The 24,488-nt window shown below is 41.3% G+C and overlaps 10 non-coding genes across 10 annotated transcripts; all 10 read left to right on the plus strand.

Annotated features, from left to right (window-relative positions):
• The first annotated feature begins 8,780 nt into the window (after positions 1-8,780).
• Positions 8,781-8,853, plus strand: trnak-uuu (transfer RNA lysine (anticodon UUU)). The gene has a single exon. It is a non-coding gene; the product is annotated as a tRNA-Lys (tRNA).
• Positions 8,854-9,454: 601 nt separating this feature from the next.
• On the plus strand, positions 9,455-9,527 carry trnak-cuu (transfer RNA lysine (anticodon CUU)). Its single transcript has one exon. It is a non-coding gene; the product is annotated as a tRNA-Lys (tRNA).
• Positions 9,528-11,271: 1,744 nt separating this feature from the next.
• trnak-cuu (transfer RNA lysine (anticodon CUU)) lies at positions 11,272-11,344 on the plus strand. Its single transcript has one exon. It is a non-coding gene; the product is annotated as a tRNA-Lys (tRNA).
• A 1,356-nt stretch (positions 11,345-12,700) lies between these two features.
• Positions 12,701-12,773, plus strand: trnak-cuu (transfer RNA lysine (anticodon CUU)). The gene has a single exon. It is a non-coding gene; the product is annotated as a tRNA-Lys (tRNA).
• Positions 12,774-15,323: 2,550 nt separating this feature from the next.
• trnak-cuu (transfer RNA lysine (anticodon CUU)) lies at positions 15,324-15,396 on the plus strand. The gene has a single exon. It is a non-coding gene; the product is annotated as a tRNA-Lys (tRNA).
• Positions 15,397-16,005: 609 nt separating this feature from the next.
• trnak-uuu (transfer RNA lysine (anticodon UUU)) lies at positions 16,006-16,078 on the plus strand. Its single transcript has one exon. It is a non-coding gene; the product is annotated as a tRNA-Lys (tRNA).
• Positions 16,079-17,434: 1,356 nt separating this feature from the next.
• Positions 17,435-17,507, plus strand: trnak-cuu (transfer RNA lysine (anticodon CUU)). The gene has a single exon. It is a non-coding gene; the product is annotated as a tRNA-Lys (tRNA).
• A 602-nt stretch (positions 17,508-18,109) lies between these two features.
• Positions 18,110-18,182, plus strand: trnak-uuu (transfer RNA lysine (anticodon UUU)). The gene has a single exon. It is a non-coding gene; the product is annotated as a tRNA-Lys (tRNA).
• A 4,165-nt stretch (positions 18,183-22,347) lies between these two features.
• Positions 22,348-22,417, plus strand: trnak-cuu (transfer RNA lysine (anticodon CUU)). The gene has a single exon. It is a non-coding gene; the product is annotated as a tRNA-Lys (tRNA).
• A 1,341-nt stretch (positions 22,418-23,758) lies between these two features.
• On the plus strand, positions 23,759-23,831 carry trnak-cuu (transfer RNA lysine (anticodon CUU)). The gene has a single exon. It is a non-coding gene; the product is annotated as a tRNA-Lys (tRNA).
• The last annotated feature ends 657 nt before the right edge of the window (positions 23,832-24,488 follow it).

Raw genomic sequence — 24,488 nt, forward strand, 5'->3', positions numbered from 1 at the left:
ATTTACTTGAGTACCTTGTGTTGATTCAGTGACAATATGGAGACCATAGGAATTGTGAAGGTGGCCACTCAAGGTTGGCGGGGTTAAGTGTGGGAAGCTCTTCATACCATGGGTCTGGAGATTGGTCTCTGGAAAGCCTTGGGTCTGGGGCAACTGCTGCATCAGGTGTATCAACATTAATGTTAATGTCAGAACTTCTCTCACCTTCCTGTCCTGTCTCCACTGTCTGCAGTACATCTTCCTGCATCTGAACTTCATCTCTTGCTTCAGCATGTTCAGTTACCCTAGAATGAGGTGTAACAGCATTACTATTTTCTCCTTCCTGCTCTTCACTTCCTTCCCCTTGTTCTTCCCTTTCTTGGCCATGGGCTTCAGTTTCTCTTTCAACCTCAGGGGGAGTCACGTTTGGGTCTTCCTGATCCTCTTCTACTCTATGTACTTGGTCTTGTGGTAGTCTTGGTATAGGTGCTCTAGTGCAGTGATTCAAGTGATACCACATTGTGCTACGTTCTACCTGCACTGCTGTTGGGGTTGCCCTTATACTTTAAAAGGCCCTTCCCTTCTGGGTTCATTCCATCTCCTTCTAAAAACTCTCAGGTATACCCGGTCTCCAGGAACTATTGGACAAGGCTCTTCTTCTTCTTGTCTGGGTCCCCTGTTCTGTTCCTGTGAATAAATGGCTTCATGTATAGCAGTTAATTGTCTCATGTAAGCCCTTAATTCCATCTGCAACTGTTCTAGAGGTGGGCCTTCATAAGGACCTCTCAGATATGGTACTGGCATGGGTCTTCCTGTTGGCATTTCATGCGGTGTTAGATTGGTGATTCTATTGGTCTGCATGTGGTAATTCATCAGTGCAAGGGGTAGGGCAACAACCCAATTGAGTTAAGCGTCAGCACAAATTTTGCTGATCTTAGCTTTGAGAGTTCCATTTACCCTTTCTTCCTGCGACTGTGGGTGATAGACACATCCTAATCTTTGTTTTGTTCTCAGCTGTTTTATCACTGTTTTTTTTGTTTGTTTTTTTTTTTAAATAAATGCTGTGCCATTTTCAGAACTAATTTGAGATGGTATGCTAAATCTTGGAATGACCTCTCTGGTCAAAAATTTGATCACAGTTTGAGCTCCCTGATCTGCTGACAGTACTGCTTCTACCCATCTGCTGAATCTGTATATTATCACCAACATGTATCTTTTTCCTCTTATTGATTTTATCATGTCCACATAATCCATTACCAAATGCTTAAATGGTCCTTCTGGAACTGGTATGTGACCTATTGGTGCAGATGTACCATTTCTGACATTATTTTGGGTACAAATTTCACATTCAGCTAAAAATTCATCTTCCATTGCCTGTAGATATGGGGACCAATATCTCTGTCTTTTTATATTTCTAATCACCTCCCCCCTTGCGCAATGGTCAAAACCATGTGCATCTGAGATTAGAATAGTAAGGAGTGCTGTTGGAGCAATCATGTGTCCTTCATGAGACCGCCATATGCTATTTACATCCCTGCTTGCACCTCTTGCTGCCATACCCCGTGTTCATAAGGGCCAGCTTGATGTTGCTTTCATGCAATATAATCTAATTGGGGTTGAGGCTGAACCAAAACTGAATCAGTTGCCATTACTGCTACTTGGCATCCTGAGGCCTTTTTGGCATATAAGTCTGCAGCATTATTACCTTGAATGACAAAATCATTGCCTTTCTTATGTGCATGACATTTGATGATAGCCAATCTCTTTGGATGCATCATTGCTGAAATAAGTTTAGTTATTTTGTCACTGTGTTGAATTGGAATCCCATCACTCTTTTTAAACCCCTTTGTTTCCAGACTGCTCCAAATAAATGGCACACTCCATGCGCATATGCAGAATCCGTATACATTTTTACATTTTGATTTTTAGCCAATAGGCAAGCCTCAGTCAGTGCTTTTAGTTCAGCCAATTGTGCTGAGCATGGTTGTTCACAATGCTTAACCACAACTGAGACAAAATTCTTGTCTTCTCTTTTTATAATAGCATACCCAGAATGATTTCCCAGATGGTCTCTGAAGCATAACCCATCAACAAAATAATCTACCTCTGCATCACTGATTGGTGTTGATTCTAGATCTGGTCCTAAATGAGTAAAAGCTACGGAATCCACTACACATTCATGAGGTGTTCCTTCCCTTTCTAAAGGAATGTAATTAGCTGGGTTTACTGTTGTGCATCGCTTTATGGTGACGTCTGGGTAAGTTAGCAGTGTTGAATATGTCATACACCTGGCTTGGGTTAAAACAAATCTCCCTTGCTCTAGCAACTCTGTAACTTTATGATGAGTGTACATTATTACTGGGTAGTCCATTGTCACATAAGAGGTTTTTCATAGGCATAATATACTGCAGCAAGCCCTTAATAACATGCTGGGTAGCCTTGTGCCACATTGTCCAGTTTGGTGCTATAATAAGCTATTGGTTGATTTTTTCTTCCACTGCAAGTTTCCTGCATTAAGACTGCTGATGCATATCCATCTCTTCTATCTGCTACATACAAATGGAAAGGTTTGGCATAGTCTGAGGTTGCCAGGGCGGGCGCTGTCTGATGCTTTTTTTTTCAATGACTCAAAAGCTATCAATGCATCAGTATCCCATGTTAGTCAAGCTCGAAGATTCTGATGCCCTGTCTGTTTCATCAATGCCCTCAAAGGGGCCGTTTTGATAGCAAAATCTTCTATCCAATCAGCACTAAAACCTGTCATACCTAAAAAGGTAATTTGTCCCACTTTTTGTGGTTGAGGTGCTTTACTTATACCTTCCAACTGACTGGGTGATATAGCCTTGATTTTATGTGCAGTGATTCGTCCCAAATATTCTACCTGTGGTAGGCAGTATCGCAATTTCTCTTTAGAGACCTTGTGGCCTCCTTCAACTGATTTAGTAAGCACTTTAATAGAGACTTGATGACATTGTTCTAATGTTGTTGAACAGATCAACAGATCATCTACATATTGTATCAATGTGCTATCTAGTCTAAGATCTTCCAAATAGGTTTTCAACACTTGATTTAACACATGTGGTGAATGTTTGAACCCCTGGGGCATTCTGGTATACATATACTGTTTACCTTGATAGGTGAATTAAAAAAGGTGTCTGCTTTCCTCTGCTAGATGGATGCTGAAAAAAGCAGAACACAGATCAATCACAGTAAAAAAATTGGCAGCAGGAGGAACATTACTCAACAGTGTATGTGGATTTGGAACTTCTGCAGGCCAGTCTTCCACTACCTCATTGACTGCCCCCAAATTTTGATTTGTCTGCCTTAGCAACTGGCAATATGGGTGTGTTGAAATGGCTTATTGTTTCAATCAGCACCCCTGCCTTAAGCAGTCCCTCAATGGTCTTTTTAATTCCTTCTACAGCTTTTTGTTTTAGACCACAATTCAGCTGGTACTTGTTTTTCCATTTCTAGCATTAATTCGGCTGTTTTTGTGTACAATTTTTTTTTCCTTTAGTAGTCACCACAACTCTTGGAATGTCTGTCATAACAGTAGTTCACATGATTTTTAAGTATGTTTTGTCCGGTGACTCAAAGATTAAAGGGTTATCTGTCTCCTCTCACTTTTTCCTTTCTGCTCTATTCATCATTGGTCCTAAATCTTTTGCCTGACTTCCCTTACTTGCATATAAGGTAACATGTGGAGTTGAATCTGATACTTGGAACCATTTTTCAATGAAGCTACATTTCTCAACTTGTAGTGCAGCTCACTCTGGTACTACAATTATATATTGCGAATTCACTGAAAATTCTTGTCATTCTGTGTCATTCAAAAAAATGGCATATGACAAGAGAGAATGGCAACATTTCAGGAACCTTATTCAGAAATTCAGAATAAGTAACAGGTCTCCAGCTATCTGCTTTCAAAGAAGTGTCTCTAAAAATAAGCACTGTGCTTATGTGCTGCTGTTTATGTGTTTAACAATCCCCACTAACCGATAGGTCTCTCCAAGTCCCCTTTCAAGTCTCCCTTGTCACGTATGAGGCACATGCTACTGAATGCCACATCATAACCCAGAAGGTGGCTATTCACCTGTTTCTCTGGTGCAATTAAGTAGTGCATTTGGCTATTAACAGATAGTCTGGTGGTTCAAGCCCACCCATGGGTGAAGAGAGCTTTTAATTGCCACAAAAGGCATAGACTGATCATTGGGACATCACCTCATTGCAGGTGGAGTAGCAAAATCAAGTGGAAGAAAATCTCATTCCAAAGCGTTTGCATTTCTTTACACATACCAATGTTCTGACATTTTGGTTGAACAATTACAGGACTAATTTGTCAAATCCTCAAATTTTTCATCACACAGTGTACAGAAGTGTGGAAAGACAAATGCTGGAAAAACAAATAAAAGAAACTCTCAGCCCTGCCCTAGTCTTAAACCCAACCTTTCTTTGGAAGATCCTATTGTCAGACACCTGTAAATTGGGAGGATTAATTTCAGGCATGTACTTTGAAGATTTACACAAAATACGGCATATATGCAGAGAGGGAACCGGCAGTAGAGCATGAGACTTTTAATCTCAGGGTCATGGTTTCGAGCTCCATGTTGGGCGTGACTATTAGCTATTGTCACATGTATGTGGGACTAGTGCAAATTTATTCTCCCAGCCATGCAAACACTCTCTGACTAGAGAGAATGGCAAACTTTCTGGGAACTTATTCAGAATTTCATAACAGGTAAAAGGTCTCCAGCTATCTGCTTCCAAAGAAGTATCTCTAAAAATAAGCACAGTGCAAAGGTGCTGCTGTTTATGTGATTACCAATCCCCCCTAACCAATCTGTCTCTCCAAGTCTCCTTTCAAACCCGTCACATATGAGACACAAGCCACTGATTGCCGCATCATAATCAAGAAGTTGACACCTCATGTGGTGCAATTGGTCAGCATATTCAGTTGTTAATCAAAAGGTTGGTGGCTCAACCCCACCCAGGGACAAAGAGAGCTTTTAATTGCCACAAAAGGCGTAGCCTTAGGGACATCATATAGCAGGTGGAGCAGCGAAACCTGCAAAATGGAAGAAAATCTCATTCCAAAGCATTTGCATTTCTTTACACATACCAGTGTTCTGATATTTTGATTGAACAATTACAGGACTCACTTGTCAAATCCTCAAATGTTTCATCACACAGTGTACAGAAGTGTGGAAAGACAAATGCCTGAAAAATAAATAAAAGAAACTCTCAGCCCAGCCCTAGTCTTAAACCCAACCTTTCTTTGGAAGATCCTATTGTCAGACATCTGTGAAATGGGAGGATTAATTTCAGGCATGTACTTTGAAGATTTACAAATAAATGACATCACACAGAGAGAAACAATGTAGGCCTGGCTAGCTCAGTCGGTAGAGAGTGAGACTCTTAATCTCAGGGCGTTGGGCATGACTATTAGCTATTTTCACAGGTATGTGGGACTAGTGCAAATTTATTCTCCCAGCCGTGCAAACACTCTCTGACTAGAGAGAACTGCAACCTTTCTGGGAACTTATTCAGAAATTCATCAAAGGCAACCGGTCTCCAGCTATCTGCTTCCAAAGAAGTATCTCTAAAAATAAGCACACTGGCACTCAAGGAACTGTATGTGAGTGTAAGTGAGCTTGAAACTGCGCACCCTGAGGCCACGTTCATTATGACCGGGGACTTTAACAAAGCCAATTTCAAATCAGTCGCACCAAAATACCACCAACACATGAGGGGACCGGGTTTTGGACCACTGCTACTCTCCCTCCCGGGATGGCTACAAATCCCTCCCCCGTCCACCATTTGGCAAATCGGACCACTCTCCCATTCTGCTTCTGCCTGCTTACAGGCAGAAACTGAAACAGGAAGCACCCACCCTCAGAAAGATCCAGTGCTGGTCGGACCAATCAGATTCTACGCTACAAGACTGTTTTGATCACGCGGACTGGGAGATGTTCCGGTCCGCCTCTGATGACGACATCGAGGTTTACGCTGATAGCATAATGTGTTTCATCAGAAAGTGCTTAGAGGATGTTGTTTCACACCAAAACAATACGGATCTACCCCAACCAGAAGCCATGGATGAATAGCGATGTTCTTGTGGCACTTGATGCGCGGACTTCCGTTTTAATTCCGGGAACGCGGAGGAGAATAAACAAGCCAGTTATGCCCTCCACAAAACTATCAGAGCAGCCAAACACCAGTACAGGGACAAGATTGAAGGACAGTTTAACACCACCAACTCTAGAAGCATGTGGCAGGGAATTAATATCATCACGGACTTTAAAGGGAATAAAAACTCTGTCGTGAACACCGCTGCCTCTCTCCTGGATGAGCTAAATACTTTTTATGCTCGTTTCGAGGGAAATAACACTGCCCTTATGGAGAGAGCTCTCGCGGCTGAAGCTACAGAGGTTAGTTCACTCTCCGTCTCTGTAGCGGATGTAACCCGATCCTTCCGACGGGTGAATATCTGTAAAGCCACGGGTCCAGACGGCATTCCGGGCTGCGTCATCAGAGCGTGCACAAACCAACTGGCTGGTGTTTTTACAGACATTTTCAACCTTTCCCTCTCCTTGTCTGTGGTCCCCGCATGCTTTAAAACATCCACCATTGTGCCTGTACCAAAGCAATCCAAAATCACTTGCTTAAATGACTGGCGTCCTGTTGCTCTGACCGCCATCATCAGCAAATGCTTTGAGAGACTAATCAGAGATCACATCTGCTCTGTGCTGCCTCCCTCACTGGACCCATTGCAGTTTGCTTACCGCAACAACCGCTCCACTGATGATACCATAGCATCTACACTACACACTGCTCTCTCCCACCTGGAAAAAAGGAACACTGATGTGAGTACAGCTCAGCATTCAACACCATAGTGCCCTCCAAGCTTGATGTGAAACTCCGGGCTCTGGGCTTAAACAGCTCGCTGTGCAGCTGGATCATAGACTTCCTGTCAAGCAGACGCCAGGTGGTTAGAATGGGCAGCAACATCTCCTCATCACTGACCCTCAACACTGCAGCCCCACAGGGTTGTGTTCTCAGCCCACTCCTCTATTCCCTGTACACACATGACTGTGTGGCAACACACAGCTCCAATGCCATCAAGTTTGCTGATGATACGACGGTGGTAGGTCTGATTACTGACAATGATGAAACGGCCTACAAAGAGGAGGTGCACACTCTGACACACTGCTGTCAGGAGCACAACTTCTTCCTCAACGTCAGCAAGACAAAGGAGCTTGTGCTGGACTTCAGGAGAAAAGACATAGAACACAGTCTCATAACCATCAATGGAGCACCGGTGGAGAGAGTCAGAAGCTTCAAGTTCTTCGGTATCCACATCACAGAGGAACTCACCTGGTCTGTCCACAATGAGGCCGACTATCAACCGACAGCCTAAATGTCAATACACTACAATACAATCTACTGTATATTTTATATATACTATATATACTATTTTAATTGTATAATGTGTATTCTATATTGTGTGTATGTCTATTTTATATTGTGTGTATTGTATACTGTACATTGTATATTATTATTTGTATATTGTGTTGTGTGTAATTATGTGTATATTAGATATGTAAATTGTGATATGTAAATCTGATGTTTATTGTAAATTGGTAAATGTCTCATCACTGTCATGACTGCTATGTTGCTCGGAACTACACCCAAGTCCTTCACCCACTATTGCACTTGTGTATATGGTTGTGTGACAATAAAAGTGATTTGATTTTGATTTGACAATTAGCTATTGTCACAGGTATGTGGGAGTAGTCCACATGTATTCTCCCAGCCATGCAAACACTATCTGACTAGAGAGAATTGCAACATTGCTGGAACCTAATCTTCTTTGGAAGATCCTATTGTCAGACACCTGTGAATTGGGAGGATTAATTTCAGAAATGTACTTTGAAGATTTACACAAAATATGGCAAATATGCCGAGAGAGAACCGGCGGTAGAGTATGAGACTTTTAATCTCAGGGTCATGGTTTCAAGCTCCACGTTGGGCATGACGATTAGCTATTGTCACAGGTATGTGGGACTAGTGCGAAGATATTGTCCCAGCCATGCAAACACTCTCTGACTAGAGAGAACGGCAATCTTTCTGGGAACTTATTCAGAAATTCATAAAAGGTAAAAGGTCTCCAGCTATCTGCTTCCAAAGAAGTATCTCTAAAAATAAGCACAGTGCAATGGTGCTGCTGTTTATGTGATTACCAATCCCCCCTAACCAATCTGTCTCTCCAAGTCTCCTTTCAAACCCGTCACATATGAGACACAAGCCACTGATTGCTGCATCATAATCAAGAAGTTGACACCTCATGTGGTGCAATTGGTCAGCCTGTTCAGCTGTTATTTAAAAGGTTGGTGGCTCAACCCCACCCAGGGACAAAAAGAGCTTTTAATTGCCACAAAAGGCATAGCCTTAGGGACATCATATAGCAGGTGGAGCACTGAAACCTGCAAAATGGAAGAAAATCTCATTCCAAAGCATTTGCATTTCTTTACAGATACCAATGTTCTGATATTTTGGTTGAACAATTACAGGACTGACTTGTCAAATCCTCAAATGTTTCATCACACGGTGTACAGAAGTGTGGAAAGACAAATGCCGGAAAAACAAATAAAAGAAACTCTCAGCCCAGCCCTAGTCTTAAACCCAACCTTTCTTTGGAAGATCCTATTGTCAGACACCTGTGAAATGGAAGGATTAATTTCAGGCATTTACTTTGAAGATTTACAAATAAATGACATTACAGAGAGAGAGGCCCAATATAGGCCTGGCTAGCTCAGTTGGTAGAGCATGAGACTTTTAATCTCAGGGTTGTGTGTTTGAGCCCCACATTGGGCAATACTATTAGTTCTTGTCACAGGTATGTGGGAGTAGTGCGCATGTATTCTCCATGCAAACACTCTCTGACTGGAGAGAATGGCGACATTTCTAGAACCTCATACAGAATAAGTAACAGAAGCTATCTGCTTCCAAAGAAGTTTCTCTAAAAATAAGCACTGTGCTTATGTGCTGCTGTTTATGTGTTTAACAATCCCTATCAGTGGCCTCAAAGGCAGCTTTTAATTGCCACAAAAGGCATAGCCTGAGTACAGGGACATCATATAGTAGGTGGAGCAGCGAAAACAACAAAGTGGAAGAAAATATCATGCTAATGCTTTTGCATTTCTTTACTTATACCAGTGTTCTGACATTTTGGTTGAACAATTCACAGGACTGACTTGTCAAATCCTCAATGTTTCATCACACAGTGTACAGAAGTGTGGAAAGACAAATGCCGGAAAAACAAATAAAAGAAACTCTCAGCCCAGCCCTAGTCTTAAACCCAACCTTTCTTTGGAAGATCCTATTGTCAGATACCTGTGAAATGGTAGGATTAATTTCAGGCATGTACTTTGAAGATTTACAAATAAATGACATCACACAGAGAGGTGCAATGTAGACCTGGCTAGCTCAGTCGGTAGACCATGGGACTCTTAATCTCAGGGTTGTGGGTTCAAGCCCCACATTGGGTGAGACTCTTAATCTCAGGGCGTTGGGCATGACTATTAGCTATTTTCACAGGTACTGTATGTGGGACTAGGGCAAATTTATTCTCCCAGCCAAGCAAACACTCTCTGACTAGAGAGAACTGCAACCTTTCTGGCAACTTATTCAGAAATTCATAAAAGGCAACCGGTCTCCACAGGTCTTGTCACAGGTATGTGGGAGAAGTGTACATGTATTCTCCATGCAAACACTCTCTGACTAGAGAGAATGGCAACATTTCTGGAACCTTATCCAGAAATTCAGAATAAGTAACAGGTCTCCAGCTATCTGCTTCCAAAAAAGTATCTCTAAAAATAAGCACTGTGCTTATGTGCTACTGTTCGCATTATTGCAGGTGAAGTAGCGAAACCAGCAAAGTGGAAGAAAATCTCATTCCAAATTATTTGAATTTCTTTACACATACCAATATTCTGACATTTTGGTTGAACAATTCACAGGACTGACTTGTCAAATCCTCAAATGTTTCATCACACAGTGTACAGAATTGTGGAAAGACAAATGCCGGAAAAACAAATAAAAGAAACTCTCAGCCCTGCCCTAGTCTTAAACCCAAACTTTCTTTGGAAGATCCTATTGTCAGACACCTGTAAATTGGGAGGATTAATTTCAGGCATGTACTTTGAAGATTTACACAAAATACAGCATATATGCAGAGAGGGAACCGGCAGTAGAGCATGAGACTTTTAATCTCAGGGTCATGGTTTCGAGCTCCATGTTGGGCGTGACTATTAGCTGTTGTCACAGGTATGTGGGACTAGTGCAAATTTATTCTCCCAGCCATGCAAACACTCTCTGACTAGAGAGAACGGCAAACTTTCTGGGAACTTATTCAGAAATTCATAACAGGTAAAAGGTCTCCAGCTATCTGCTTCCAAAGAAGTATCTCTAAAAATAAGCACAGTGCAAAGGTGCTGCTGTTTATGTGATTACCAATCCCCCCTAACCAATCTGTCTCTCCAAGTCTCCTTTCAAACCCGTCACATATGAGACACAAGCCACTGATTGCTGCATCATAATCAAGAAGTTGACACCACATGTGGTGCAATTGGTCAGCCTGTTCAGCTGTTAATCAAAAGGTTGGTGGCTCAACCCCACCCAGAGACATCACACAGAGACATGCAACGTAGGCCTGGCTAGCTCAGTCGGTAGAGCATGAGACTCTTAATCTCAGGGCCCACGCTGGGCGAGACTATTAGCTCTTGTCACAGGTATGTGGGAGTAGCATACATGTATTCTCCATGCAAACACTCTCTGACTGGAGAGAATGGCAACATTTCTAGAACCTCATTCAGAATAAGTAACAGAAGCTATCTGCTTCCAAAGAAGTGTCTCTAAAAATAAGCACTGTGCTTATGTGCTGCTTTTTGCCTTATTGCAGGTGGAGTAGCGAAACCAGCAAAGTGGAAGAAAATCTCATTCCAAATTATTTGAATTTCTTTACACATACCAATATTCTGACATTTTGGTTGAACAATTCACAGGACTGACTTGTCAAATCCTCAAATGTTTCATCACACAGTGTACAGAAGTGTGGAAAGACAAATGCCGGAAAAACAAATAAAAGAAACTCTCAGCCCAGGCCTAGTCTTAAACCCAATCTTTCTTTGGATGATCCTATTGTCAGACACCTGTGAAATGGGAGGATTAATCTCAGGCATGTACTTTGAAGATTTACAAATAAATGACATCACACAGAGACATACAATGTAGGCCTGGCTAGCTCAGTCGGTAGAGCATGAGACTCTTAATTTCAGGGTCGTGGGTTCAAGCCCCACGCTGGGTGAGACTATTAGCTCTTGTCACAGGTATGTGGGAGTAGCATACATGTATTCTCCATGCAAACACTCTCTGACTGGAGAGAATGGCAACATTTCTGGAACCTCATCCAGAAATTCAGAATAAGTAACAGATCTCAGCTATCTGCTTCCAAAGAAGTCTCTCTAAAAATAAGCACTGTGCTTATGTGCTGCTGTTTGCCTTATTGCAGGTGGAGTAGCGAAACCAGCAAAGTGGAAGAAAATCTCATTCCAAATTATTTGAATTTCTTTACACATACCAATGTTCTGATATTTTGGTTGAACAATTCACAGGACTGACTTGTCAAATCCTCAAATGTTTCATCACACAGTGTACAGAAGTGTGGAAAGACAAATGCCGGAAAAACAAATAAAAGAAACTCTCAGCCCAGGCCTAGTCTTAAACCCAACCTTTCTTTGGAAGATCCTATTGTCAGACACCTGTAAATTGGGAGGATTAATTTCAGGCATGTACTTTGAAGATTTACACAAAATACAGCATATATGCAGAGAAGGAACCGGCAGTAGAGCATGAGACTTTTAATCTCAGGGTCATGGTTTCGAGCTCCATGTTGGGCGTGACTATTAGCTATTGTCACAGGTATGTGGGACTAGTGCAAATTTATTCTCCCAGCCATGCAAACACTCTCTGACTAGAGAGAATGGCAAACTTTCTGGGAACTTATTCAGAAATTCATAACAGGTAAAAGGTCTCCAGCTATCTGCTTCCAAAGAAGTATCTCTAAAAATAAGCACAGTGCAAAGGTGCTGCTGTTTATGTGATTACCAATCCCCCCTAACCAATCTGTCTCTCCAAGTCTCCTTTCAAACCCGTCACATATGAGACACAAGCCACTGATTGCTGCATCATAATCAAGAAGTTGACACCTCATGTGGTGCAATTGGTCAGCCTGTTCAGCTGTTAATCAAAAGATTGGTGGCTCAACCCCACCTAGGGACAAAGAGAGCTTTTACTTGCCACAAAAGGCGTAGCCTTAGGGACATCATATAGCAGGTGGAGCAGCGAAACCTGCAAAATGGAAGAAAATCTCATTCCAAAGCATTTGCATTTCTTTACTTATACCAATGTTCTGACATTTTGGTTGAACAATTCACAGGACTGACTTGTCAAATCCTCAAATGTTTCATCACACAATGTACAGAAGTGTGGAAAGACAAATGCCGGAAAAACAAATAAAAGAAACTCTCAGCCCAGGCCTAGTCTTAAACCTTTCTTTGGATGATCCTATTGTCAGACACCTGTGAAATGGGAGGATTAATCTCAGGCATGTACTTTGAAGATTTACAAATAAATGACATCACACAGAGACAGTACAATGTAGGCCTGGCTAGCTCAGTCGGTAGAGCATGAGACTCTTAATCTCAGGGTTGTGGGTTTGAGCCCTATGTTGGGCGAGACTATTAGCTCTTGTCACAGGTATGTGGGAGTAGTGTACATGTATTCTCCATGCAAACACTCTCTGACTGGAGAGAATGGCAACATTTCTAGAACCTTATCCAGAAATTCAGAATAAGTAACAGATCTCCAGCTATCTGCTTCCAAAGAAGTATCTCTAAAAATAAGCACTGTGCTTATGTGCTGCTGTTTGCCTTATTGCAGGTGGAGTAGCGAAACCAGCAAAGTGGAAGAAAATCTCATTCCAAATTATTTGAATTTCTTTACACATACCAATATTCTGACATTTTGGTTGAACAATTCACAGGACTGACTTGTCAAATCCTCAAATGTTTCATCACACAGTGTACAGAATTGTGGAAAGACAAATGCCGGAAAAACAAATAAAAGAAACTCTCAGCCCTGCCCTAGTCTTAAACCCAACCTTTCTTTGGAAGATCCTATTGTCAGACACCTGTAAATTGGGAGGATTAATTTCAGGCATGTACTTTGAAGATTTACACAAAATACAGCATATATGCAGAGAAGGAACCGGCAGTAGAGCATGAGACTTTTAATCTCAGGGTCATGGTTTCGAGCTCCATGTTGGGCGTGACTATTAGCTATTGTCACAGGTATGTGGGACTAGTGCAAATTTATTCTCCCAGCCATGCAAACACTCTCTGACTAGAGAGAACGGCAAACTTTCTGGGAACTTATTCAGAAATTCATAACAGGTAAAAGGTCTCCAGCTATCTGCTTCCAAAGAAGTATCTCTAAAAATAAGCACTGTGCTTATGTGCTGCTGTTTGCCTTATTGCAGGTGGAGTAGCGAAACCAGCAAAGTGGAAGAAAATCTCATTCCAAATTATTTGAATTTCTTTACACATACCAATATTCTGACATTTTGGTTGAACAATTCACAGGACTGACTTGTCAAATCCTCAAATGTTTCATCACACAGTGTACAGAATTGTGGAAAGACAAATGCCGGAAAAACAAATAAAAGAAACTCTCAGCCCTGCCCTAGTCTTAAACCCAACCTTTCTTTGGAAGATCCTATTGTCAGACACCTGTAAATTGGGAGGATTAATTTCAGGCATGTACTTTGAAGATTTACACAAAATACAGCATATATGCAGAGAAGGAACCGGCAGTAGAGCATGAGACTTTTAATCTCAGGGTCATGGTTTCGAGCTCCATGTTGGGCGTGACTATTAGCTATTGTCACAGGTATGTGGGACTAGTGCAAATTTATTCTCCCAGCCATGCAAACACTCTCTGACTAGAGAGAACGGCAAACTTTCTGGGAACTTATTCAGAAATTCATAACAGGTAAAAGGTCTCCAGCTATCTGCTTCCAAAGAAGTATCTCTAAAAATAAGCACTGTGCTTATGTGCTGCTGTTTGCCTTATTGCAGGTGGAGTAGCGAAACCAGCAAAGTGGAAGAAAATCTCATTCCAAATTATTTGAATTTCTTTACACATACCAATATTCTGACATTTTGGTTGAACAATTCACAGGACTGACTTGTCAAATCCTCAAATGTTTCATCACACAGTGTACAGAATTGTGGAAAGACAAATGCCGGAAAAACAAATAAAAGAAACTCTCAGCCCTGCCCTAGTCTTAAACCCAACCTTTCTTTGGAAGATCCTATTGTCAGACACCTGTAAATTGGGAGGATTAATTTCAGGCATGTACTTTGAAGATTTACACAAAATACAGCATATATGCAGAGAAGGAACCGGCAGTAGAGCATGAGACTTTTAATCTCAGGGTCATGGTTTCGAGCTCCATGTTGGGCGTGACTATTAGCTATTGTCACAGGTATGTGGGACTAGTGCAAATTTATTCTCCCAGCCATGCAAACACTCTCTGACTAGAGAGAACGGCAAACTTTCTGGGAACTTATTCAGAAATTCATAACAGGTAAAAGGTCTCCAGCTATCTGCTTCCAAAGAAGTATCTCTAAAAATAAGCACAGTGCAAAGGTGCTGCTGTTTATGTGATTACCAATCCCCCTAACCAATCTGTCTCTCCAAGTCTCCTTTCAAACCCGTCACATATGAGACACAAGCCACTGATTGCTGCATCATAATCAAGAAGTTGACACCTCATGTGGTGCAATTGGTCAGCCTGTTCAGCTGTTAATCAAAAGGTTGGTGGCTCAACCCCACCCAGGGACAAAGAGAGCTTTTACTTGCCACAAAAGGCGTAGCCTTAGGGACATCATATAGCAGGTGGAGCAGCGAAACCTGCAAAATGGAAGAAAATCTCATTCCAAAGCATTTGCATTTCTTTACAGATACCAATGTTCTGATATTTTGGTTGAACAATTACAGGACTGACTTGTCAAATCCTCAAATGTTTCATCACACAGTGTACAGAAGTGTGGAAAGACAAATGCCGGAAAAACAAATAAAAGAAACTCTCAGCCCAGGCCTAGTCTTAAACCTTTCTTTGGATGATCCTATTATCAGACACCTGTGAAATGGGAGGATTAATCTCAGGCATGTACTTTGAAGATTTACAAATAAATGACATCACACAGAGACATACAATGTAGGCCTGGCTAGCTCAGTCGGTAGAGCATGAGACTCTTAATCTCAGGGTCGTGGGTTCAAGCCCCACGCTGGGCGAGACTATTAGCTCTTGTCACAGGTCACAGGTATGTGGGAGTAGCATACATGTATTCTCCATGCAAACACTCTCTGACTGGAGAGAATGGCAACATTTCTAGAACCTCATACAGAATAAGTAACAGAAGCTATCTGCTTCCAAAGAAGTCTCTCTAAAAATAAGCACTGTGCTTATGTGCTGCTGTTTATGTGTTTAACAATCCCTATCAGTGGCCTCAAAGTCAGCTTTTAATTGCCACAAAAGGCATAGCCTGAGTACAGGGACATCATATAGCAGGTGGATCAGCTAAACCAACAAAGTGGAAGAAAATATCATGCTAATGCTTTTGCATTTCTTTACTTATACCAATGTTCTGACATTTTGGTTGAACAATTCACAGGACTGACTTGTCAAATCCTCAAATGTTTCATCACACAATGTACAGAAGTGTGGAAAGACAAATGCCGGAAAAACAAATAAAAGAAACTCTCAGCCCAGGCCTAGTCTTAAACCCAACCTTTCTTTGGAAGATCCTATTGTCAGACACCAGTGAAATGTGAGGATTAATTTCAGGCATGTACTTTGAAGATTTACAAATAAATGACATCACACAGAGAAGTACAATGTAGGCCTGGCTAGCTCAGTCAGTAGAGCGTGAGACTTTTAATCTCAGGGTTGTGGGTTTGAGCCCTATGTTGGGTGAGACTATTAGCTCTTGTCACAGTTATGTGAGAGTAGTGTACATGTATTCTCCATGCAAACACTCTCTGACTAGAGAGAATGGCAACATTTCTGGAACCTTATCCAGAAATTCAGAATAAGTAACAGGTCTCCAGCTATCTGCTTCCAAAAAAGTATCTCTAAAAATAAGCACTGTGCTTATGTGCTGCTGTTTGCCTTATTGCAGGTGGAGTAGCGAAACCAGCAAAGTGGAAGAAAATCTCATTCCAAATTATTTGAATTTCTTTACACATACCAATATTCTGACATTTTGGTTGAACAATTCACAGGACTGACTTGTCAAATCCTCAAATGTTTCATCACACAGTGTACAGAATTGTGGAAAGACAAATGCCGGAAAAACAAATAAAAGAAACTCTCAGCCCTGCCCTAGTCTTAAACCCAACCTTTCTTTGGAAGATCCTATTGTCAGACACCTGTAAATTGGGAGGATTAATTTCAGGCATGTACTTTGAAGATTTACACAAAATACAGCATATATGCAGAGAAGGAACCGGCAGTAGAGCATGAGACTTTTAATCTCAGGGTCATGGTTTCGAGCTCCATGTTGGGCGTGACTATTAGCTATTGTCACAGGTATGTGGGACTAGTGCAAATTTATTCTCCCAGCCATGCAAACACTCTCTGACTAGAGAGAACGGCAAACTTTCTGGGAACTTATTCAGAAATTCATAACAGGTAAAAGGTCTCCAGCTATCTGCTTCCAAAGAAGTATCTCTAAAAATAAGCACAGTGCAAAGGTGCTGCTGTTTATGTGATTACCAATCCCCCTAACCAATCTGTCTCTCCAAGTCTCCTTTCAAACCCGTCACATATGAGACACAAGCCACTGATTGCTGCATCATAATCAAGAAGTTGACACCTCATGTGGTGCAATTGGTCAGCCTGTTCAGCTGTTAATCAAAAGATTGGTGGCTCAACCCCACCCAGGGACAAAGAGAGCTTTTACTTGCCACAAAAGGCGTAGCCTTAGGGACATCATATAGCAGGTGGAGCAGCGAAACCTGCAAAATGGAAGAAAATCTCATTCCAAAGCATTTGCATTTCTTTACAGATACCAATGTTCTGATATTTTGGTTGAACAATTCACAGGACTGACTTGTCAAATCCTCAAATGTTTCATCACACAGTGTACAGAAGTGTGGAAAGACAAATGCCGGAAAAACAAATAAAAGAAACTCTCAGCCCAGGCCTAGTCTTAAACCTTTCTTTGGATGATCCTATTGTCAGACACCTGTGAAATGGGAGGATTAATCTCAGGCATGTACTTTGAAGATTTACAAATAAATGACATCACACAGAGACAGTACAATGTAGGCCTGGCTAGCTCAGTCGGTAGAGCATGAGACTCTTAATCTCAGGGTCGTGGGTTCGAGCCCTACGCTGGGCGAGACTATTAGCTCTTGTCACAGGTATGTGGGAGTAGCATACATGTATTCTCCATGCAAACACTCTCTGACTGGAGAGAATGGCAACATTTCTAGAACCTCATACAGAATAAGTAACAGAAGCTATCTGCTTCCAAAGAAGTCTCTCTAAAAATAAGCACTGTGCTTATTTGCTGCTGTTTATGTGTTTAACAATCCCTATCAGTGGCCTCAAAGTCAGCTTTTAATTGCCACAAAAGGCATAGCCTGAGTACAGGGACATCATATAGCAGGTGGATCAGCTAAACCAACAAAGTGGAAGAAAATATCATGCTAATGCTTTTGCATTTCTTTACTTATACCAATGTTCTGACATTTTGGTTGAACAATTCACAGGACTGACTTGTCAAATCCTCAAATGTTTCATCACACAATGTACAGAAGTGTGGAAAGACAAATGCCGGAAAAACAAATAAAAGAAACTCTCAGCCCAGGCCTAGTCTTAAACCCAACCTTTCTTTGGAAGATCCTATTGTCAGACACCAGTGAAATGTGAGGATTAATTTCAGGCATGTACTTTGAAGATTTACAAATAAATGACATCACACAGAGAAGTACAATGTAGGCCTGGCTAGCTCAGTCAGTAGAGCGTGAGACTTTTAATCTCAGGGTTGTGGGTTTGAGCCCTATGTTGGGTGAGACTATTAGCTCTTGTCACAGTTATGTGAGAGTAGTGTACATGTATTCTCCATGCAAACACTCTCTGACTAGAGAGAATGGCAACATTTCTGGAACCTTATCCAGAAATTCAGAATAAGTAACAGGTCTCCAGCTATCTGCTTCCAAAAAAGTATCTCTAAAAATAAGCACTGTGCTTATGTGCTGCTGTTTGCCTTATTGCAGGTGGAGTAGCGAAACCAGCAAAGTGGAAGAAAATCTCATTCCAAATTATTTGAATTTCTTTACACATACCAATATTCTGACATTTTGGTTGAACAATTCACAGGACTGACTTGTCAAATCCTCAAATGTTTCATCACACAGTGTACAGAATTGTGGAAAGACAAATGCCGGAAAAACAAATAAAAGAAACTCTCAGCCCTGCCCTAGTCTTAAACCCAACCTTTCTTTGGAAGATCCTATTGTCAGACACCTGTAAATTGGGAGGATTAATTTCAGGCATGTACTTTGAAGATTTACACAAAATACAGCATATATGCAGAGAAGGAACCGGCAGTAGAGCATGAGACTTTTAATCTCAGGGTCATGGTTTCGAGCTCCATGTTGGGCGTGACTATTAGCTATTGTCACAGGTATGTGGGACTAGTGCAAATTTATTCTCCCAGCCATGCAAACACTCTCTGACTAGAGAGAACGGCAAACTTTCTGGGAACTTATTCAGAAATTCATAACAGGTAAAAGGTCTCCAGCTATCTGCTTCCAAAGAAGTATCTCTAAAAATAAGCACAGTGCAAAGGTGCTGCTGTTTATGTGATTACCAATCCCCCTAACCAATCTGTCTCTCCAAGTCTCCTTTCAAACCCGTCACATATGAGACACAAGCCACTGATTGCTGCATCATAATCAAGAAGTTGACACCTCATGTGGTGCAATTGGTCAGCCTGTTCAGCTGTTAATCAAAAGATTGGTGGCTCAACCCCACCTAGGGACAAAGAGAGCTTTTACTTGCCACAAAAGGCGTAGCCTTAGGGACATCATATAGCAGGTGGAGCAGCGAAACCTGCAAAATGGAAGAAAATCTCATTCCAAAGCATTTGCATTTCTTTACAGATACCAATGTTCTGATATTTTGGTTGAACAATTACAGGACTGACTTGTCAAATCCTCAAATGTTTCATCACACAGTGTACAGAAGTGTGGAAAGACAAATGCCGGAAAAACAAATAAAAGAAACTCTCAGCCCAGGCCTAGTCTTAAACCTTTCTTTGGATGATCCTATTGTCAGACACCTGTGAAATGGGAGGATTAATCTCAAGCATGTACTTTGAAGATTTACAAATAAATGACATCACACAGAGACATACAATGTAGGCCTGGCTAGCTCAGTCGGTAGAGCATGAGACTCTTAATCTCAGGGCCCACGCTGGGCGAGACTATTAGCTCTTGTCACAGGTATGTGGGAGTAGCATACATGTATTCTCCATGCAAACACTCTCTGACTGGAAAGAATGGCAACATTTCTAGAACCTCATACAGAATAAGTAACAGAAGCTATCTGATTCCAAAGAAGTGTCTCTAAAAATAAGCACTGTGCTTATGTGCTGCTTTTTGCCTTATTGCAGGTGGAGTAGCGAAACCAGCAAAGTGGAAGAAAATCTCATTCCAAATTATTTGAATTTCTTTACACATACCAATATTCTGACATTTTGGTTGAACAATTCACAGGACTGACTTGTCAAATCCTCAAATGTTTCATCACACAGTGTACAGAATTGTGGAAAGACAAATGCCGGAAAAACAAATAAAAGAAACTCTCAGCCCTGCCCTAGTCTTAAACCCAACCTTTCTTTGGAAGATCCTATTGTCAGACACCTGTAAATTGGGAGGATTAATTTCAGGCATGTACTTTGAAGATTTACACAAAATACAGCATATATGCAGAGAAGGAACCGGCAGTAGAGCATGAGACTTTTAATCTCAGGGTCATGGTTTCGAGCTCCATGTTGGGCGTGACTATTAGCTATTGTCACAGGTATGTGGGACTAGTGCAAATTTATTCTCCCAGCCATGCAAACACTCTCTGACTAGAGAGAACGGCAAACTTTCTGGGAACTTATTCAGAAATTTATAACAGGTAAAAGGTCTCCAGCTATCTGCTTCCAAAGAAGTATCTCTAAAAATAAGCACAGTGCAAAGGTGCTGCTGTTTATGTGATTACCAATCCCCCTAACCAATCTGTCTCTCCAAGTCTCCTTTCAAACCCGTCACATATGAGACACAAGCCACTGATTGCTGCATCATAATCAAGAAGTTGACACCTCATGTGGTGCAATTGGTCAGCCTGTTCAGCTGTTAATCAAAAGATTGGTGGCTCAACCCCACCTAGGGACAAAGAGAGCTTTTACTTGCCACAAAAGGCGTAGCCTTAGGGACATCATATAGCAGGTGGAGCAGCAAAACCTGCAAAATGGAAGAAAATCTCATTCCAAAGCATTTGCATTTCTTTACAGATACCAATGTTCTGATATTTTGGTTGAACAATTACAGGACTGACTTGTCAAATCCTCAAATGTTTCATCACACAGTGTACAGAAGTGTGGAAAGACAAATGCCGGAAAAACAAATAAAAGAAACTCTCAGCCCAGGCCTAGTCTTAAACCTTTCTTTGGATGATCCTATTGTCAGACACCTGTGAAATGGGAGGATTAATCTCAAGCATGTACTTTGAAGATTTACAAATAAATGACATCACACAGAGACATACAATGTAGGCCTGGCTAGCTCAGTCGGTAGAGCATGAGACTCTTAATCTCAGGGTCGTGGTTCAGCCCACGCTGGGCGAGACTATTAGCTCTTGTCACAGGTATGTGGGAGTAGCATACATGTATTCTCCATGCAAACACTCTCTGACTGGAGAGAATGGCAACATTTCTAGAACCTCATACAGAATAAGTAACAGAAGCTATCTGATTCCAAAGAAGTGTCTCTAAAAATAAGCACTGTGCTTATGTGCTGCTTTTTGCCTTATTGCAGGTGGAGTAGCGAAACCAGCAAAGTGGAAGAAAATCTCATTCCAAATTATTTGAATTTCTTTACACATACCAATATTCTGACATTTTGGTTGAACAATTCACAGGACTGACTTGTCAAATCCTCAAATGTTTCATCACACAGTGTACAGAATTGTGGAAAGACAAATGCCGGAAAAACAAATAAAAGAAACTCTCAGCCCTGCCCTAGTCTTAAACCCAACCTTTCTTTGGAAGATCCTATTGTCAGACACCTGTAAATTGGGAGGATTAATTTCAGGCATGTACTTTGAAGATTTACACAAAATACAGCATATATGCAGAGAAGGAACCGGCAGTAGAGCATGAGACTTTTAATCTCAGGGTCATGGTTTCAAGCTCCATGTTGGGCGTGACTATTAGCTATTGTCACAGGTATGTGGGACTAGTGCAAATTTATTCTCCCAGCCATGCAAACACTCTCTGACTAGAGAGAACGGCAAACTTTCTGGGAACTTATTCAGAAATTCATAACAGGTAAAAGGTCTCCAGCTATCTGCTTCCAAAGAAGTATCTCTAAAAATAAGCACAGTGCAAAGGTGCTGCTGTTTATGTGATTACCAATCCCCCTAACCAATCTGTCTCTCCAAGTCTCCTTTCAAACCCGTCACATATGAGACACAAGCCACTGATTGCTGCATCATAATCAAGAAGTTGACACCTCATGTGGTGCAATTGGTCAGCCTGTTCAGCTGTTAATCAAAAGATTGGTGGCTCAACCCCACCTAGGGACAAAGAGAGCTTTTACTTGCCACAAAAGGCGTAGCCTTAGGGACATCATATAGCAGGTGGAGCAGCAAAACCTGCAAAATGGAAGAAAATCTCATTCCAAAGCATTTGCATTTCTTTACAGATACCAATGTTCTGATATTTTGGTTGAACAATTACAGGACTGACTTGTCAAATCCTCAAATGTTTCATCACACAGTGTACAGAAGTGTGGAAAGACAAATGCCGGAAAAACAAATAAAAGAAACTCTCAGCCCAGGCCTAGTCTTAAACCTTTCTTTGGATGATCCTATTGTCAGACACCTGTGAAATGGGAGGATTAATCTCAGGCATGTACTTTGAAGATTTACAAATAAATGACATCACACAGAGACATACAATGTAGGCCTGGCTAGCTCAGTCGGTAGAGCATGAGACTCTTAATCTCAGGGTCGTGGGTTAGCCCACGCTGGGCGAGACTATTAGCTCTTGTCACAGGTATGTGGGAGTAGCATACATGTATTCTCCATGCAAACACTCTCTGACTGGAAAGAATGGCAACATTTCTAGAACCTCATACAGAATAAGTAACAGAAGCTATCTGCTTCCAAAGAAGTGTCTCTAAAAATAAGCACTGTGCTTATGTGCTGCTGTTTGCCTTATTGCAGGTGGAGTAGCGAAACCAGCAAAGTGGAAGAAAATCTCATTCCAAATTATTTGAATTTCTTTACACATACCAATATTCTGACATTTTGGTTGAACAATTCACAGGACTGACTTGTCAAATCCTCAAATGTTTCATCACACAGTGTACAGAATTGTGGAAAGACAAATGCCGGAAAAACAAATAAAAGAAACTCTCAGCCCTGCCCTAGTCTTAAACCCAACCTTTCTTTGGAAGATCCTATTGTCAGACACCTGTAAATTGGGAGGATTAATTTCAGGCATGTACTTTGAAGATTTACACAAAATACAGCATATATGCAGAGAAGGAACCGGCAGTAGAGCATGAGACTTTTAATCTCAGGGTCATGGTTTCAAGCTCCATGTTGGGCGTGACTATTAGCTATTGTCACAGGTATGTGGGACTAGTGCAAATTTATTCTCCCAGCCATGCAAACACTCTCTGACTAGAGAGAACGGCAAACTTTCTGGGAACTTATTCAGAAATTCATAACAGGTAAAAGGTCTCCAGCTATCTGCTTCCAAAGAAGTATCTCTAAAAATAAGCACAGTGCAAAGGTGCTGCTGTTTATGTGATTACCAATCCCCCTAACCAATCTGTCTCTCCAAGTCTCCTTTCAAACCCGTCACATATGAGACACAAGCCACTGATTGCTGCATCATAATCAAGAAGTTGACACCTCATGTGGTGCAATTGGTCAGCCTGTTCAGCTGTTAATCAAAAGATTGGTGGCTCAACCCCACCCAGGGACAAAGAGAGCTTTTACTTGCCACAAAAGGCGTAGCCTTAGGGACATCATATAGCAGGTGGAGCAGCGAAACCTGCAAAATGGAAGAAAATCTCATTCCAAAGCATTTGCATTTCTTTACAGATACCAATGTTCTGATATTTTGGTTGAACAATTACAGGACTGACTTGTCAAATCCTCAAATGTTTCATCACACAGTGTACAGAAGTGTGGAAAGACAAATGCCGGAAAAACAAATAAAAGAAACTCTCAGCCCAGGCCTAGTCTTAAACCTTTCTTTGGATGATCCTATTGTCAGACACCTGTGAAATGGGAGGATTAATCTCAGGCATGTACTTTGAAGATTTACAAATAAATGACATCACACAGAGACATACAATGTAGGCCTGGCTAGCTCAGTCGGTAGAGCATGAGACTCTTAATCTCAGGGTCGTGGGTTCAAGCCCCACGCTGGGCGAGACTATTAGCTCTTGTCACAGGTATGTGGGAGTAGCATACATGTATTCTCCATGCAAACACTCTCTGACTGGAAAGAATGGCAACATTTCTAGAACCTCATACAGAATAAGTAACAGAAGCTATCTGATTCCAAAGAAGTGTCTCTAAAAATAAGCACTGTGCTTATGTGCTGCTTTTTGCCTTATTGCAGGTGGAGTAGCGAAACAGCAAAGTGGAAGAAAATCTCATTCCAAATTATTTGAATTTCTTTACACATACCAATATTCTGACATTTTGGTTGAACAATTCACAGGACTGACTTGTCAAATCCTCAAATGTTTCATCACACAGTGTACAGAATTGTGGAAAGACAAATGCCGGAAAAACAAATAAAAGAAACTCTCAGCCCTGCCCTAGTCTTAAACCCAACCTTTCTTTGGAAGATCCTATTGTCAGACACCTGTAAATTGGGAGGATTAATTTCAGGCATGTACTTTGAAGATTTACACAAAATACAGCATATATGCAGAGAAGGAACCAGCAGTAGAGCATGAGACTTTTAATCTCAGGGTCATGGTTTCAAGCTCCATGTTGGGCGTGACTATTAGCTATTGTCACAGGTATGTGGGACTAGTGCAAATTTATTCTCCCAGCCATGCAAACACTCTCTGACTAG

Source organism: Myxocyprinus asiaticus, chromosome 6, assembly GCF_019703515.2.
Source record: "Myxocyprinus asiaticus isolate MX2 ecotype Aquarium Trade chromosome 6, UBuf_Myxa_2, whole genome shotgun sequence".
Classification (NCBI taxonomy): Eukaryota; Metazoa; Chordata; class Actinopteri; order Cypriniformes; family Catostomidae; genus Myxocyprinus; species Myxocyprinus asiaticus.